This window comes from Anser cygnoides, chromosome 21 (genome assembly GCF_040182565.1).
Source record: "Anser cygnoides isolate HZ-2024a breed goose chromosome 21, Taihu_goose_T2T_genome, whole genome shotgun sequence".
Lineage (NCBI taxonomy): Eukaryota > Metazoa > Chordata > Aves > Anseriformes > Anatidae > Anser > Anser cygnoides.
In genome coordinates this window covers 2,818,714-2,832,838 of record NC_089893.1, presented here as the reverse complement: position 1 = coordinate 2,832,838, position 14,125 = coordinate 2,818,714, and the positions used below count along the sequence as shown (strand labels likewise).

The 14,125-nt window shown below is 51.1% G+C and overlaps 1 long non-coding RNA gene across 1 annotated transcript; it reads left to right on the top strand.

The window, feature by feature from the left end:
• The first annotated feature begins 1,506 nt into the window (after positions 1-1,506).
• Positions 1,507-6,107, top strand: LOC106039823 (uncharacterized). Its single transcript, XR_001209499.3, has 3 exons — positions 1,507-1,590; positions 2,546-2,673; positions 4,787-6,107. It is a non-coding gene; the product is annotated as an uncharacterized lncRNA (long non-coding RNA).
• The last annotated feature ends 8,018 nt before the right edge of the window (positions 6,108-14,125 follow it).

The following is a 14,125-nucleotide window of genomic DNA, read 5'->3' as shown; positions in this document are numbered from 1 at the left end:
CTTGTTGCTGTCTTATCTTTAGACGTAGTCTCATGCCTGAAATGCAAACTGATGAGTTAACAGATGTGACAAATAACTGGTATATAATTGGTGTAACTTGTCAGAGGCATTCTGGTGCGCTCCTGCTTGTATGTGCTGCAGTCATGCTGCATTTTAGACTACCCTGATCTCCAACTCCTGTCTCCACAGAATATACAGTGAGGATCTGAGCACGCGTACACATACAAGTGCACGGAGAAAGAGAGTGAGAGCTTGCACTTGTCTTTCAGTTCCTAATCAGGACGTGTTATCCCCCTGCCAGCCTGCACCGCGCTGAAGTTTGGGACGACATGACAGAACGCACCAGTACAACATCATTTAAAGGCATCCTGCTGGGTTCAGATTTGATGCCCACTGTTTCCTGGAATGTGATCCAATATTTGGTGAAAAACTAGCAGATTAGACACTATCCGAAAGCAAATGATTCGCAATAGCCACGAACAGTTCCCTGAAAATCAGCTTGTGATGTGGCTTGGCACACTCGCAGGCTCCCGATGGGGAGGGCAGTGCCCGTGCCTGCCCACGGTGGTGCTCAGGGCTGTGCCAGCACCCCCAGCACCCTTCTGCACCCAGCACTTGGGGCTGCTGAGCATAACGAGCTGTGTGCTGTCCTGCCACCGCCCATGGCCCTAACCACAGTGGTCTTTGCCTTTCTGTCTAGTCTCAGCCTCTCTTCTCCCCATCCCCTTTCCCTTGGCAGAAACCCATTACTGGTTGTGATATATTCTCGGTCAACCTCAGACAAGTTTTCCCCCTTGCCTTTATTTTATGTCCTCTGCAGGATTTCATGAGCTTTAGAATATTTTGCTTCCTTTTCCTACGATGTGTTTTATGAGATTTTAATTATTATTGTTTATTATTATTGTGTTTTAATTGTCTGCTTGGGTCCCTCCATGCTCTTGAGTGAGCAATTTATAAATAACATTATTTTTATTATTACTATTATTTGTATAGCTTTCTCATATCCTTCACATCTCCCCTCTGCCCCTTTACTCTTTTACAGGCCTATACGTTATGTTCCTTTATGTCTCCTCATAAGTCAGACCCTCCAAACCCTCTTGTCTTTGTTTCCACTCAATTTTAACGCTCTTTTGTTTTTCTTTCAGTGAAGAACTGTAAACCACGCTCCCAGTGCTGGTGCCGGAGCTCAGCACTGGAGGAATTCCCCTCGGGGGTAGCCCTGCGGCAGCGAAGGGACCACCCTCAGGCTGCAGCAGCAGGCAGGCAGAGCCCGCAGAGCTGGGTTGGGGGAGGACTGGAGCCCCACAGCCCCGCATGGAGCCCCGCAGCCCTGCACGGAGCCCCACACGGAGCCCCTCACCCAGCACGGGCAGAGCAAGGGTGCGTGCCCAGCTGCGCCCATTGGGGAGCCGCCTGCGCCAGCCAGGGCACTGGGAGCAGCTGAGGCTGTACAGGGGGTGTTTAACGAGGGGTGGTCCCCGTGATAAAGAAGCTCTTGGTGCTTCCTCCTCCTTTTCTCCAGTGGGTTTGTCCCAGCTGTAGGGGCTGGTGAGGTGCTGGGCGCTCCCCAGGAGCCTGCGGAGCTGCCAGGTAGGGAAGGGTGCGGGGCTGGGGAAGCAGGGGGTGAGTGCTCCTCCTTGCAGGGGGCTCACACATGCCCAGAGCTACCAAGCTGCCTGGCAACGAAGTCTGGCTGTTTCAAAAAGGTTGAAGCTTTGCAGGTACAGAAATGTGCTCTGCTCCTCTGCAGGAGACCTGGTATCAGCATCTCCCCAAACTGGATACCCCACTGCAAGCTGGGCACCGTGAGCAGTGAGCGTTCCCTCGTTTTGCATTTCTGTATCAGGCCGGAGATGTGGACATCTCCTACCAGAGCCCAAGCCCAGCAGCCTGGGGGTGGTTTAGGTGCAGACGTGACTTTGTGCTGGGTGCCAACCTCCAAGTGAATGTTGTTATTGAAGCCTTGCGGCCAGAAGCTCCCTAGCTTGAGCTGGAGCTCTGCAAAATCAGCAGTTTTGTGGCAGAGCTTTGGCATTCCCTGAAGCAGCCCAGGCTGAGAGCGAGATATCACAAAGGGTGCGAGGAGCTCAGGCAGGTGTGAGCGGGGTGTTGTGCAAGCAGGGGTGTGCGTGTCCGCACGGCTGCCCCTCTGCTCGGGGAGCAGCAGCCGGCAGAGCCTGAGCGGCTGAGTTCATTTCTCCTTTATGCTCATTCTCAATGAATATCTCTGCTAATGAGTTTGCTGGCAGGAACAACTGCATGGACAGCAGTTTTTGTGTTAGTGCCTGCTAGAAATGAATTTGAAGCTCATAAAGAGAAGGGTTTTCAACCAAAGCCTGGTGCTGGAGGGGTGCCTGGGAGAGCCACGGTGTCCAGGGCCGAAATCCCCGTCTGGGGTCAGCTATGCAATTACTGGGACAAGTGTGCTGGGGAAGATGATAAAGTTTTGCTTATTGACAACTGGAAAAGGGAAATAGAGGGAAAAAGTGCACATTATTGTTTGCTAGATATCGTTTGCTGAGCTCTACTTTTGTTCTTTTATCAGAGGACTAACCTGCGATAAGCGCCACGCTCCCTCCGCTATCTTGAGCAGCTGGTAGCGGATTCATTTCCCTCCCGAGCACAGGGCTCGCTTCTGGTAGCTCTAATGAGGAGGAAGGCAAATCCAACCTGGTGAGCAAGTGTCTATTACACCTCTCTCGAAGAAAAGATTTTTAGAGCTGGATTAAATGGGTTTGGGGAAAATGTCTTTGGGATTGGAGATACAAATGGCTTTTTGAGCAAAACAAAAGCATTCATTTTTAAAGCCCAAACTGTTTCATTAAACATGTTCAGGCTTTGTTTGTTTATGTCAGAAGTGATAGGCTCGTATGGGCCTGAAAATTGAAAACTTTTAAGTGTTCTATCTTGGACTTTCAATGAAAAAGCAAGTCCTTTTCAAAGGTGATATGGAAGAATAAGAACAATTAAAAATTTATTTCCTGGGAGAAAAAACATTATTAGAACTATTGAAAAAAGAAGTTCGTGTGTGTATTTTCAGGCAAACTTCTCTCGCCTTTAAAGGGATGAGCTCTCATCTGGTCTGAATAGAATAGCACAGGGGTCCTTTTGTGCCATTTGAAGCTGGGGAAGGGAGTCTGTCTAGGGATGCAGAAATGCTTTGCTAACACCTGACATTTGAGGCAATCTGCCCTTTTCCAAAGGCAAACTCCTTAGAAGTATTTTCATGAGCGATAGAGATAATCAGGCTGAAATCCCAGCTCCCCTGAAATCAATGGACTCTTTTTCAGCCACCTTAATGGGGCCGGCACTTCTCTCCTAATCTCTGCCAGCGCTGAATTAGCAGCAGCACGGGGTAGAGCTGCCAGGGGATGGGGAGCACGGTGGTGCTGTAACTGTTTGTCCTCGCTCCTTCAGCAGGGAGCTTCCCAAATCTGATGGAAAGAGTGGGGAGAGGGACCTGGGACAGAAAGGAACCTACTGAAGTGATTAACCCAAAGCAATTCCAAGAGCTACAGAGGCTAGGACTAGAAAGAGAATGTGGGCATGCAGCGTAGACAAAGCAAGCGAGGCAAAACCCAGACTTGAAAGACCAAAAGGAAAGACTGACCTTACCCAAAATCAAGGAAAGGTGATGTGAAAGTCAGCCTTGAAGCCGAGTTAATGCTGCAGAGCCACTCTGGAGAGGGAGGATGCTGCTCTGGGAAAGGGTGCGATGTCGTACTTCAAACAGCCTGTCATCAGAGTATCTTTCCTGGATTTCACACTGTTTATCTTACACCCATAGCATGCATGATCATCTGGAAAAAAATAAATGTAGCTTGTGACTGTCTTCAGTGGCTAGAAAATAGTTAAAGGCTGCATGCCTGCCTGGTAATTCAGCAAAAGATTTAAGGACAGGCCGTGACCTCCTTCCAGGGTTGAGACAAGTCAGAGCAGACCTCGGGGCACTGCAGCCTGTGCGGGGAGCAGGGGAGCTCTTTGGTTTGTGCTGCTTGTGAATCTGCAGCTTCCCCTTGCCCGCTGCTCTGTCAGGAGCCTGCGGCAGAGCCGAGCGCGGCACCAGCTCCTCGCTGGCCTGTTAGGGACCATCGCTGCCTTGCTGGGCTCAGCCTGCGGCAGCAGTGGATGTCAGATATGCCTGTGCATGTGTGAAAAGCTGATGGGCTTTTCACAGCATCCTTTTGCTCGTACAGGGCTTGTGGGGCTGGTCGTGCCTGTTTCCCATCTGCACCGCTGTCTGAACAAGCCCTTCCCTGTGCTGGCGTGACACCTCCTCTCTAGGCTCTGCAGTTTTGGCCTCTCCGCTAACAGAAGTGTAATGAGTGCCAGCAATACCTTGTAGCCCTACAAAAGGGAACTCTTGTTCCTTTCCTGACATGCCCCAGATGCGCTGTATTTCCCCAGAGGGTTTTGCATAGGCTGCCGAAGTGCCCAGGGAGATCAGCAGCTCGGCTGCTGGACGAGATGTGTGCTGCATCGCGAAAGGGACAGGGCAGTGCCTGGAGCCGCTGTGCTCTGCATAAAGCAGGCGCCGTGCTCGGAGCGCACGCCACTTGATGGAACATTGGTAGTCAGCGTGCAGCTCCACTGCTGGTGATTTGATCTCGGATGAGGGTCCCGATATAACTAGCTTTGCAAAGCCAAGGCTCTGCAGCCGCACGGGGTTCCCTCTCTGGGGCCACGCTGTAGCTGTGCCCCAGCCCTCTGCTGAGCATGTGCTCATGGGGGAAGCAGCCTCTCTGGGGATGCTCAGCAGCTGACCTGTGCCTGTCCTTACTTACAGACCCAAATGCCCAGCTCCTGCAGGGCCCAGCATCCCCGCTGGACCTCGGGGAGGGATGGATGTGCCTTCGCCCAGCTGCCTTGCTTGGCCTGGAGAGGCTGACGGTGCCGAGCCAGCGCGGCTCCAGCTGATGTGTCTGCTCACAGAGCCTTTGTAGCTGCCTGGTGGGGACTTGTAACCAGAGAGCTCTCCCGTGGTCTGTTCCTAGGGGGGACTTTGAGCTCTGTTGATAAAAATTCAGCATCTTTCATCCACACGGGCAGTGATTATGCTCCAGCTGGTGAGAATCCCCTTGCCAGGGGAGCAGGATCCACGCCCCACCACGACTGGGCAGAAATCTTTCTTCTACTTAGTGAATCCTTTGGTTTTCGTCCTGTTTCCAAGGGACAATAATCTGCAGAGTGTAAGGTCGCTCTCAGCTCCGATTCAGTGGAGAAGGATGAAGAGGAAACGTATCGCAGCTCCGTGCTTTGTTCTCCAAGCCCAGGCTGGAGTCCAGGCTGGCTTGGCTGACACTGCCCGTGCAAAGCCTGCAGCTAGCAGCCTATACCTGACCCCTGGTCTGGAGCACAATGCAGCAGATAAACAGTGGTGGGTTCTGGAGGACTGGGCTCTGCAGCTCGGCCAGAGCGTGTATTGATCCTGCTAACAAAAGAAACACATTTAGAACAAGACAAAACTAAGCAGCCCTTTGTAAAGCGAAAGCAGCTGGCTCAACTAATTAAATGTTAAAAATTCCAGCAAGACGAGTGTACCAGAAAATAAACAGGCACTGTAGCCAGGATGGAAAGTGTTGGAAATGATCTATGCATTTTCCTGTCTATCTGCATGCATTTGTATGGATGCTGGTACTGGTGTAGCCATGCGTTCACATGTCCGTGTTGATGTGTGTTGGTGAGTGTGAGTTTCCATATTGATCCCTGCAGTGGGAAACTGCAGGGATGTGCACCCATGCATCATCCAACGCCTTTCGTGTCTGTGTTCACGTATGCATCTGGCTATGCAGATGAGTGGTTCTTGCCTTCCTGAGCTTGCAGCCAGGCTGCAGGTGTGTGGGTGCTGCATGCCCCTTGGGGTGCCCACGCCGGTGGGGTGCTGCCTGCGAGGCACGTCTGTCTTGGTGGCGTGTGCCGGGAGGCATTTCCATTAGGCTTTATTTAATGGCTTGGGGGAGGGGGGTAAATATTTGTTGGCAGTGGTTTTGCAAATCGCCACTTTGCAGGGAGGAAATAAGAGCCATCCATTTGTGCTAGCACTATTAAAGATTTTCTATAAAGTGCCTACATTTCCAGTACAGCTGAATGGATTTCATTGCAGAAAACTGTTAGGGCAGAGAAGCACAGTGGAGGAAAATATCATATACTATGATTCACAAACACATAAAAATACCCTTCCCAGTTCGTCTGTTCTTCCGCCACACAACAAACACCTTGTGAGTCATTCTCTAACGTATGGACGCATTTGAAAATGGAAGTTGGATTTGAACATTATTCATTAAGACCTCGGATTAGTTCACTTCTCCGCTTAGCTCCTAAAAGCTAGCATGCCAAGTCAGGCTAAAACACATTTTAAGGCTGTCTTGGTCACAAGACAGCTCTAACAGCCACTGTATTTTTCTACATCAATATTTCTGTATTGAGCTTAAAAAAAAAATAGCTTAATTCCTTGCTCCTTGCGTTGAATTAATCAGATAACTGAATGTAGGTGGAGAAAGAAAATCAACATTTTTCTTGGCAGGCACGTCTAACTTCAAGGGCCATAGCTCTTCCTGCAGACAGGATCACAATGTTTAGGTGATAAAGAAAGGGGACGGAGGGTGTCCGTGGGGTGGCTGCCACCTGAATCCCCTGTGGCTGGGAATGGTAACAATCAAGACATTCCTAAAGAGCCAGTAGGATAATTTACAATCAGACATTGATATGGCAGTTTTTACAAACATATCAACTCCCACCTTGGAAGCATTGTTACTGGGAAGTTATGTTCACTATTTTACTGCCTGTCACACACACAGACAACACCGTGTGATGATGGCTGTAAACCCCTGTTGCAATTAGCATGTTAGTTGGGCAGGAACAAACTAGTCTGCCACCGTGAAAATAATTTTTAGCAAACTGGAAATAGGTATTTCCCAAAGCTTGGAATTATACACTACTTTATGTTGCTCAACGCTCTTGAACTTTGAAGTCAGAGCTAAAGTTGGAGATGAGCGCCAGGGCTACGCTGAGCGATCGCAACAGATGCGTGCTCTGTGCTGCCGTGCAGCAGGGAGCAGACAAGTGACTTCTCTCGGGAGAAGAAGCGCGACCAAGGAGGATGCTGCAACCTGCTCCGAGCCCTGCCAGGTGCCTCGAAGCCCTTTTCCTGCCTCTGTAGCCTCGGTGCTGCTCCTGGGGTTGCAAACTGCACAGTTCTTAGCCCCTGCCGGTGGTTGTGCCTGGTTCTGCCCAGCCTGCGGCGATGCTCTGCTGTGTGGGGGAGAAGTGCAGTGTGGTGGCACAGGAAAAACAGCCCCAAACAGATGCCATTTAATTCGCAGCTTAAATATAAGTACAGGAAAGCTTGGTAACTGGCACTGCAGTTAGGCGTGAGGCTGCAGCAACATCTCCTTCCACTGCCAATGGGTAAAAACATCACAGCTGTGCTTACTGCTGTTCCTGTGTATATTTAGTTTCATTTAATGACAGTGTGGGGCATTTTGATACAAACATATGGATGATGTGACCATATTTCGATGATTACTCAGCTAACCAGTTGCTGTACCTAGTCTACCACGATGCCTGGTTCCGTACGAGGGACTGGAAATGGCTGTCCTGGGCACCCAGGTAAGGGTTCTATTGCAACGCTTCGACCACTGGAAGTGTCCCCTAAGGTCAGTTTTCTTCCAGGCTATGAGCAGAAGAGATACCGGATGATAGAGGCACCTAATTGGAGCAAACCAAGCAGGCAGCATGGCAGTGCTGGGGGTGTCAAATGCTTGCTGTCAGCCGGCTGAACAAGCTATAGGCCAAGGCACCAGTTCCTCTGAATAATTTCATAGGACCTCTGTGAGAAGCATGAGCAGCTTGTGGGCAAAGAATCAAAATTCATAGAATAAATTATACGTGCTAAATTATTTGCCCAGCTTTGCTGATTGTCTGCAGTTAAAAAAGTTGGAGAGAGCTGAGCTGCTCCACGTATAAACAACATACGGGTGCTTTCAGTTGGGAGGCACTTCGTTTTCGGGGGTGGGGGGAGCTGCAGCCCCGGGGTCTGGCGTGCCCCCCACTCCCTGGTCATGCTGGTGTGAGCCCCCCCCCCCCCGGGCTGCAGTGTCTGTTCACGGGATGGGGAGATTTCACACCTGGTGCCAGGGCTGAGCGCTGCCTCGTAGAGAAATTATAGTACCAACATGTATGCGAACATAAAGCTGTAGTTAACAGCTCGGGGTGGTTTACCACAACATTACTCAGCTACCTGCAGTTTCACAGTGATGTTTCTATGTGTGAGATGGATTTACTGTTTGCTAACCGAATGAAATGAGGTTTATGACATTATCTATACTGTTATAGAGCACTTAATGTCATAAATAGAGTTCAGCCTAAACATTAGAGCAGGCACTCCAGTTACCGTGCACTGCTTTTTCAGCCCTAGTGCCCAGAAATAGTGCCTGTCCTCTACCTTAGGTTGCAGAAGAGTAGCAGAGACCTGTAGTAGTGAGGCAGGGGTCACTGAAGTACCCAAGTTTGATTTGTTTCGCATTCAGCCGTGAAGGCTAAGATGATCAGGCAAATATTTGGGGAAAGCAGTGTTTTGCAGTTCAAATCCACTGATCCATAAACACTGTGAATATGACCCTGCATATGCAGGCGATGCTCCCAGCTCTGTGTAAGACACTTTAATGTGCTTTTAGTCCAGTCAAGAGCATGTCCAGGGTTTGCAGACCAAGTGATGCTGCTTGCAGAGATTGAGAGTCATGTTCCGTGTACGTTTGACCAAACTTTTACTTGCACTGTGAAGAAGAGGCAGCACATGGTGGGTCAGTCTATTGAGGGTATTTTATTGAACCTGATGATGAATTGCATCTTGATGACTTCCTCTACATCAATGGAGCTGAACTGGCTTGGGGAAACTGTTTGATTTAAGAAGAATAGGCCTAATTTTGGAAGTGCTTCACACCCATCAATCTAAGTGAAATTCATTTATCTGAGGCACAGCTGATATGTCTCCCATTTACATAGTATTAAGTGCCTCAAAGTCCTTGATATATTGAAACTCACAGCAGGGGAAAAGGCTGGTGTTGCCATCCCCATTTCACAGATGGAGAAGAGAATTCACAGTGTAATCAAATAAGTCACCAAGCCAGAGCAGGCTTCTGCCCCCAGACAAAAAGCTGCCTCCGCTCACAGCCTGCTGCTCCAGCGTGCTGGCCCATCCTCTGTGTGAGTGCAGCTCTGAGCATCCGGTGTCCTTGCTCACGTTTTTTCCCATGAAGTGGGAAATGAAGTTCTCCAGGTAATTAAATGTCTGACTAGTGAAACCTTTGTCACTGAATGCCAACATTTGGATGCCCAGGCCCTTTGCTTGTGGCCCCTCTCAGCTTCCTGGTCGCCGCCGCTACCTGCAGCTCGCTGGCGGCACGCGCGCTGCTTCAGAAATAATCACGCGTCAGAAAAATCCATTAAGAGACAGTGACAATGTGTATTGTGTAGTGACCTTTAGGGCCCTTGATTCCACCTAGCTAATGATCGCTTTGGGAAGGAGAGGCTGAGCAGAGATGCAGAGCGAGGGTAGCAGCAGGATGGTGTGGGGCAGGGGGAGGGAGCGGGTAGGACCCTGCCCCAGGAGAAGCCCCTGCAGCTCTAATGGGGAAGTCACAAACACACAAGCCTGAAAACTCTATTAGTGGAGAGGTTTTGAATCAGAGTGGACGAAGCAGCTGTGTGTACATTTGGGCCTGACATATATAGCAGGAGACTGGACAGAAGGAGTCTTCAAAGTATTTTCCATCCCTGATTTAATGTGATTTTATGAAGTGTTTGGAATAGTGGCTGAAAAGCAGGGCTGGAAGGCAGACTGGGAATCACAGCAGTATCTGATGGAAGAGATATTTAGAGGGAAGAGACATATGGCATCTTAAATAAAAAGAACCTACTCAGTGGTTAATCTCCACTTGAAAAACATCCAGGACAGACTCGTCCATCTACCATCGCACACCCCACCATGCAGCCTGCTGTCCGATGATGCAGACACCGCAGTTAATGCCATGGCTTTTCCCTGCCTCTACCTGGCTCGGCCAGTCCCTTCCAAAGCGCATACCGGTGTGAAATGGCACCGAGGCGCAGCCCAGCAGCGCTCCCCGGGTGCGAGGACAAAGCAGGCTGGCAGGCACCCCAGACCCACAGCCCTGCTGCCAGCTCCCTTGGGGGGTGATGGCCTCTCCATCTCCAGCCCAGGCTGCGATGGGTGCTGCTCTTGGAAGGGCATGGGGTGGGGAATGATTTTTCATTCACCGCAGAGTGCTGCTGTTTCACCAGCTAATGTTCCCCTCTTGCTGCCTGCTCATATGCACCGATTTATGGTCTAGCTTGAGACTAACAACTCTGCAAATCAGTGGCAAGGTGGGGATTTGTTTTCACATTCCCCTCAGCCAAGGACTGGAGTATTGATGAATGTCTAGCTCTGGTTTGATGTGAAAACATTTGTTATGGTGCCTGGGGCTGGGGTATTGGGTAGCACGCAGGCGAGGGCAGCTGGGGTGGGTGGGACAGCAGGAGGGCATGCTCCCACCTCCGGGGAGTTGGAGGAGAAGGATGGAGGAGAGGAAGCGACAGCAGGGTTCCAGGGCCTCGCAAAAGCTCCCTGACTTCCACGAGCTTCTGTTTTGCAAAGAAAAAAGCAAGGTTGCTCCAAGGAGGAATTCCTGGGAGCCCTGGAGATGAGCAGCTTTAAGGAGCAGGGCAGGGGAATTGGAGCTCGCTCCCCACCTCTCCTCAGGTCCTGACAAAAATTCAGCCCAAATCAGCAGCTGGAGGCAGGGAGGCTGGGCAGCGGGCGGGGGTGAGGAGAAGGGGCTTTGCCCCCCTCAGCAGCCTCAGTTTGTCAGCCTGCCCTTATAGCCCTGCTCTTGGTGGCCTGAAAACAGAAGTAGTCTGGAAAAACAAGTGCCTCCTTCCCGCAACCCTCTGTGGGCACTTAGGGCAATGATGAAATATTCTAGCAATCACATAATGTTTATTTAATGCCAAAACTATCCTAGCCACTTTATAAACAAGCATGAGTAATGGGAGAGAGAGGGGAGCAGAAGTTTCTCTTTCTTCCTCTCAGATCATCTGAGTATGCAGTTCCGCCTTGATTTATCCTTGTTGCAACCTTATTGACTTACTGGGGATGTAAATCAAGCAAACCAACACTTTACCCGGAATTCCAGTTATTTATACAGAGATTGAAAGGATATAATTACAGCTGCTAAATACGGCCAGGCAGAGAGGAGAGGCACAGGTGTCCATCGTCTTGGAGATTAGGGATGGAAAAGTCCACTCTGGCACCCTGCCCATCTCTGCGGATTAGAGCTCGCTTTTGCTTTTGCTGCTCTGCTGACGTGGAGGATGTGGGAGCAGCAGCCCTGGGCTGACATACGGAGCTTGGATATATTTAGTGTTTGGCAGGCAGTCCATCAGGCTTTTGGAAAGGGCCTAGCAGTGACTCTTTCTCATTCTCCATCTCATATGTCCAACCTGTTCTGGGAAGAGGCCTGCAGAGAAGTAATAGATAAATCCTACGTGTGGCTCCTTTCACCTCTCAGCCGGGAGCCAGTGCATCTCCTGCGGGATGGAGGCACCTGCATGTGCTGTCACTGTGTGTTTGTTAGCAGGTGTGAGCTCGTGCGTGCGTGCAGCAGGAGCACACAAGTGCATCCCAGCCTGGGGATGCTCCCAAATGGGGGCAGTGGAGGCTGGGGCCGTCCAGCCCCATGGCTGCACAATTGCAGAAACTAGCAGCTGTAAATAGCTCCAGAGATGTGCTGGCATTGCATGAGATGGTGCTGCTGGTGGGGACCTCCCCAGCCTGGAGCCTAGGATCCATCCCAGGTCACCTCGCCTGTAAGTAACATCCCAGACCCAGGGGAGGGGGAGCAGCAAATCCTTTTCCTCCTAAAACTGTCCCCATGGCATTAAGTGATGACAACTGATGGCGTTGCTTGTCTTGATTTGGCTGTGGGTTGTTGTTGTGGTGGGAGCAGGAAAGCAGAGGTGGGACCGAGCAGTGTGTCACCTTCCAGAGGGGGACACGAGGGACTGGGCAGCAGCTGGCCGGGCCGCTGGGATGCCTCGAAGTCCGCCTGACATCCTCTTCATTAGCTGATTCACTCCGGCCGCTTGGGAAAAGCTCCTGACAAATGATTTAGAGTCCCAGTGAAAGCGCGGCACAGTGGGAGATGTCTCTGGCCACTGGCGACCGGCTGCCAAGCAAACTTTCTTTGCTTCTCTTCCGGGCGCTAAATTAGTCTCTCTCCACAGAACAGCAATCTGCTGTTAATTAAGGAATATCTGTGGAGGTGACAACACCAGTCTGGATGAAAAGTAGAACAGGAGAGACTTTTCCCTTGCCGTTTGCTCCGTCCTGCCGGCTCATGGCAGCCCCTGAAGCCCAGCCTCCAGCCGGGGTGGCAGCGGCAGGCGCAGGAGCCTGCGTGCGGGCTGTGTGCGGGCTGCCCACGCCGCTCCTGTCCGCGCGCCGCCAGGACGGCACATTAAAATAAAACTGTTACATGCTCGAAGGGATTTCAGCTATGGATGGGATGGTGGGAAAGAGATTAACGGCGCTTCTTCCCCCCTGGTACCAGCTTGACTGGCAGCTTGGGTAAAGAAGAGCCCACTCTAAACGCTCCCAGGGGCCCCGGGAGGAACTCATTACGTCTAGACTGGCAGTAGCCGGCAGTTCTGCTTTGTGAGCTGTGAAACTAATGTTTATCCACCACTCAGTTAGACTCAGCACCATTTAAAGAGTTCGGGGTATTAAGCAGGAGGAATAAGAAGTATAGTACCCGGCGTGCTGTTAAGGCACACCTTCAGGAGGACGGGAGCAGGACCTGGTCCCCATCAGCGGCTGTGAGCGGGCCCATCGGGAGGCGCAGCGTGCTGGTGTGCATCGCCTGGGGCTTTGCTCACTGAAAGGAAGGGGCTGGCTAAGGAGCAATAAGCAGATAGAGAAGTGCCTCCTGCACAGGAGGTACTGGAGGGGTGACACAACTACACTGCCACACCAAGCCTCTGCTGACAGCTACCCCAAAAACTGCCAGGTGCCCCGGGGCTGGGGAAGGAGGCAAGGTGCTGCACAGGCAGCTCCTGGGGTGGCGATTGCCCGGACAGCGGGGCCCTTGGCTAATCGGGGAAGTCTGGAGAGAGCAAGGAGTGTGAAAGGGAAGGCAAGAGAGAGCAGTGGGAAGGGAGAGGGAGTTGGAACACGCTCCCAGAGCCTGTCTCGTTTCATTATTTTTTTATCTATTTGTTTGCAATCAGTGATGACCCCTGACACGTTTTGCCTGTGAGTTTGTTCAGCAGGGAGCTCAGCAAGCAGAGGGCCTGGGGCCGCCAGCAGCACCACCCAGCAGTGCTGGCGGGACGATGGGCGCATGACGCGGGGATGGAGGAGAGGCACGAGCCCGAGGCTGGCAGCGCTCGCTGTTTGGTCAGCAGGAGCACTGCTGCCCAGGGATCTTACCCGGCTGGCCGCCCAGAGAGGACTTTACAGTTAGACCCTGGCTCTCCTGCTGACCGCCGGTGCAATCAATGGCTGTTACCGACGTGTCTGCTCTGCAGACTGGGGATGAAAGCGGCTCCCAGAGCTGCGTGCAGCAGTCCGTCTGGGAAGCTCGGGAGGGGAGAGAGGAGCTGTGATGGGAAGGAGCAGAGGAAGAGCCAAGCCGTGTGCCCGAATGCATGATGATAGGTTATTTCCAAATGTTTTAAATAAGAAAAAAATATATATTGGCCCCCTACTGGCTTCTTTCTTAATCATCCTCAGCTGGCAAATACAAAGAGATGTTCCCGTTGTTACTGTTTTAGGAGCAGTAGGGAGAAGGCTGCTGCATGCCATACATCCTGGGTAATTACAGGGGCTGGCTGGATATTTTCCACCTAAACGTTTTCCCAGTATAAAACAGGGTCTCAACAAAAGTGCAAATTTGCATGTGAAAATGAAAGTGAAAAAAAAACCTGACATTTCCAAGTAAAAAATGTCTCGTCTTTCCATTCCAGAGTAAATGTCCCTGTTTAGTTTTCCATTGCACTTCGGGGGTTGGGGGTGGGGAACAGATACTGAAATATCTGAATCTGCTATGGAAAGGAGATGCTGATTTTT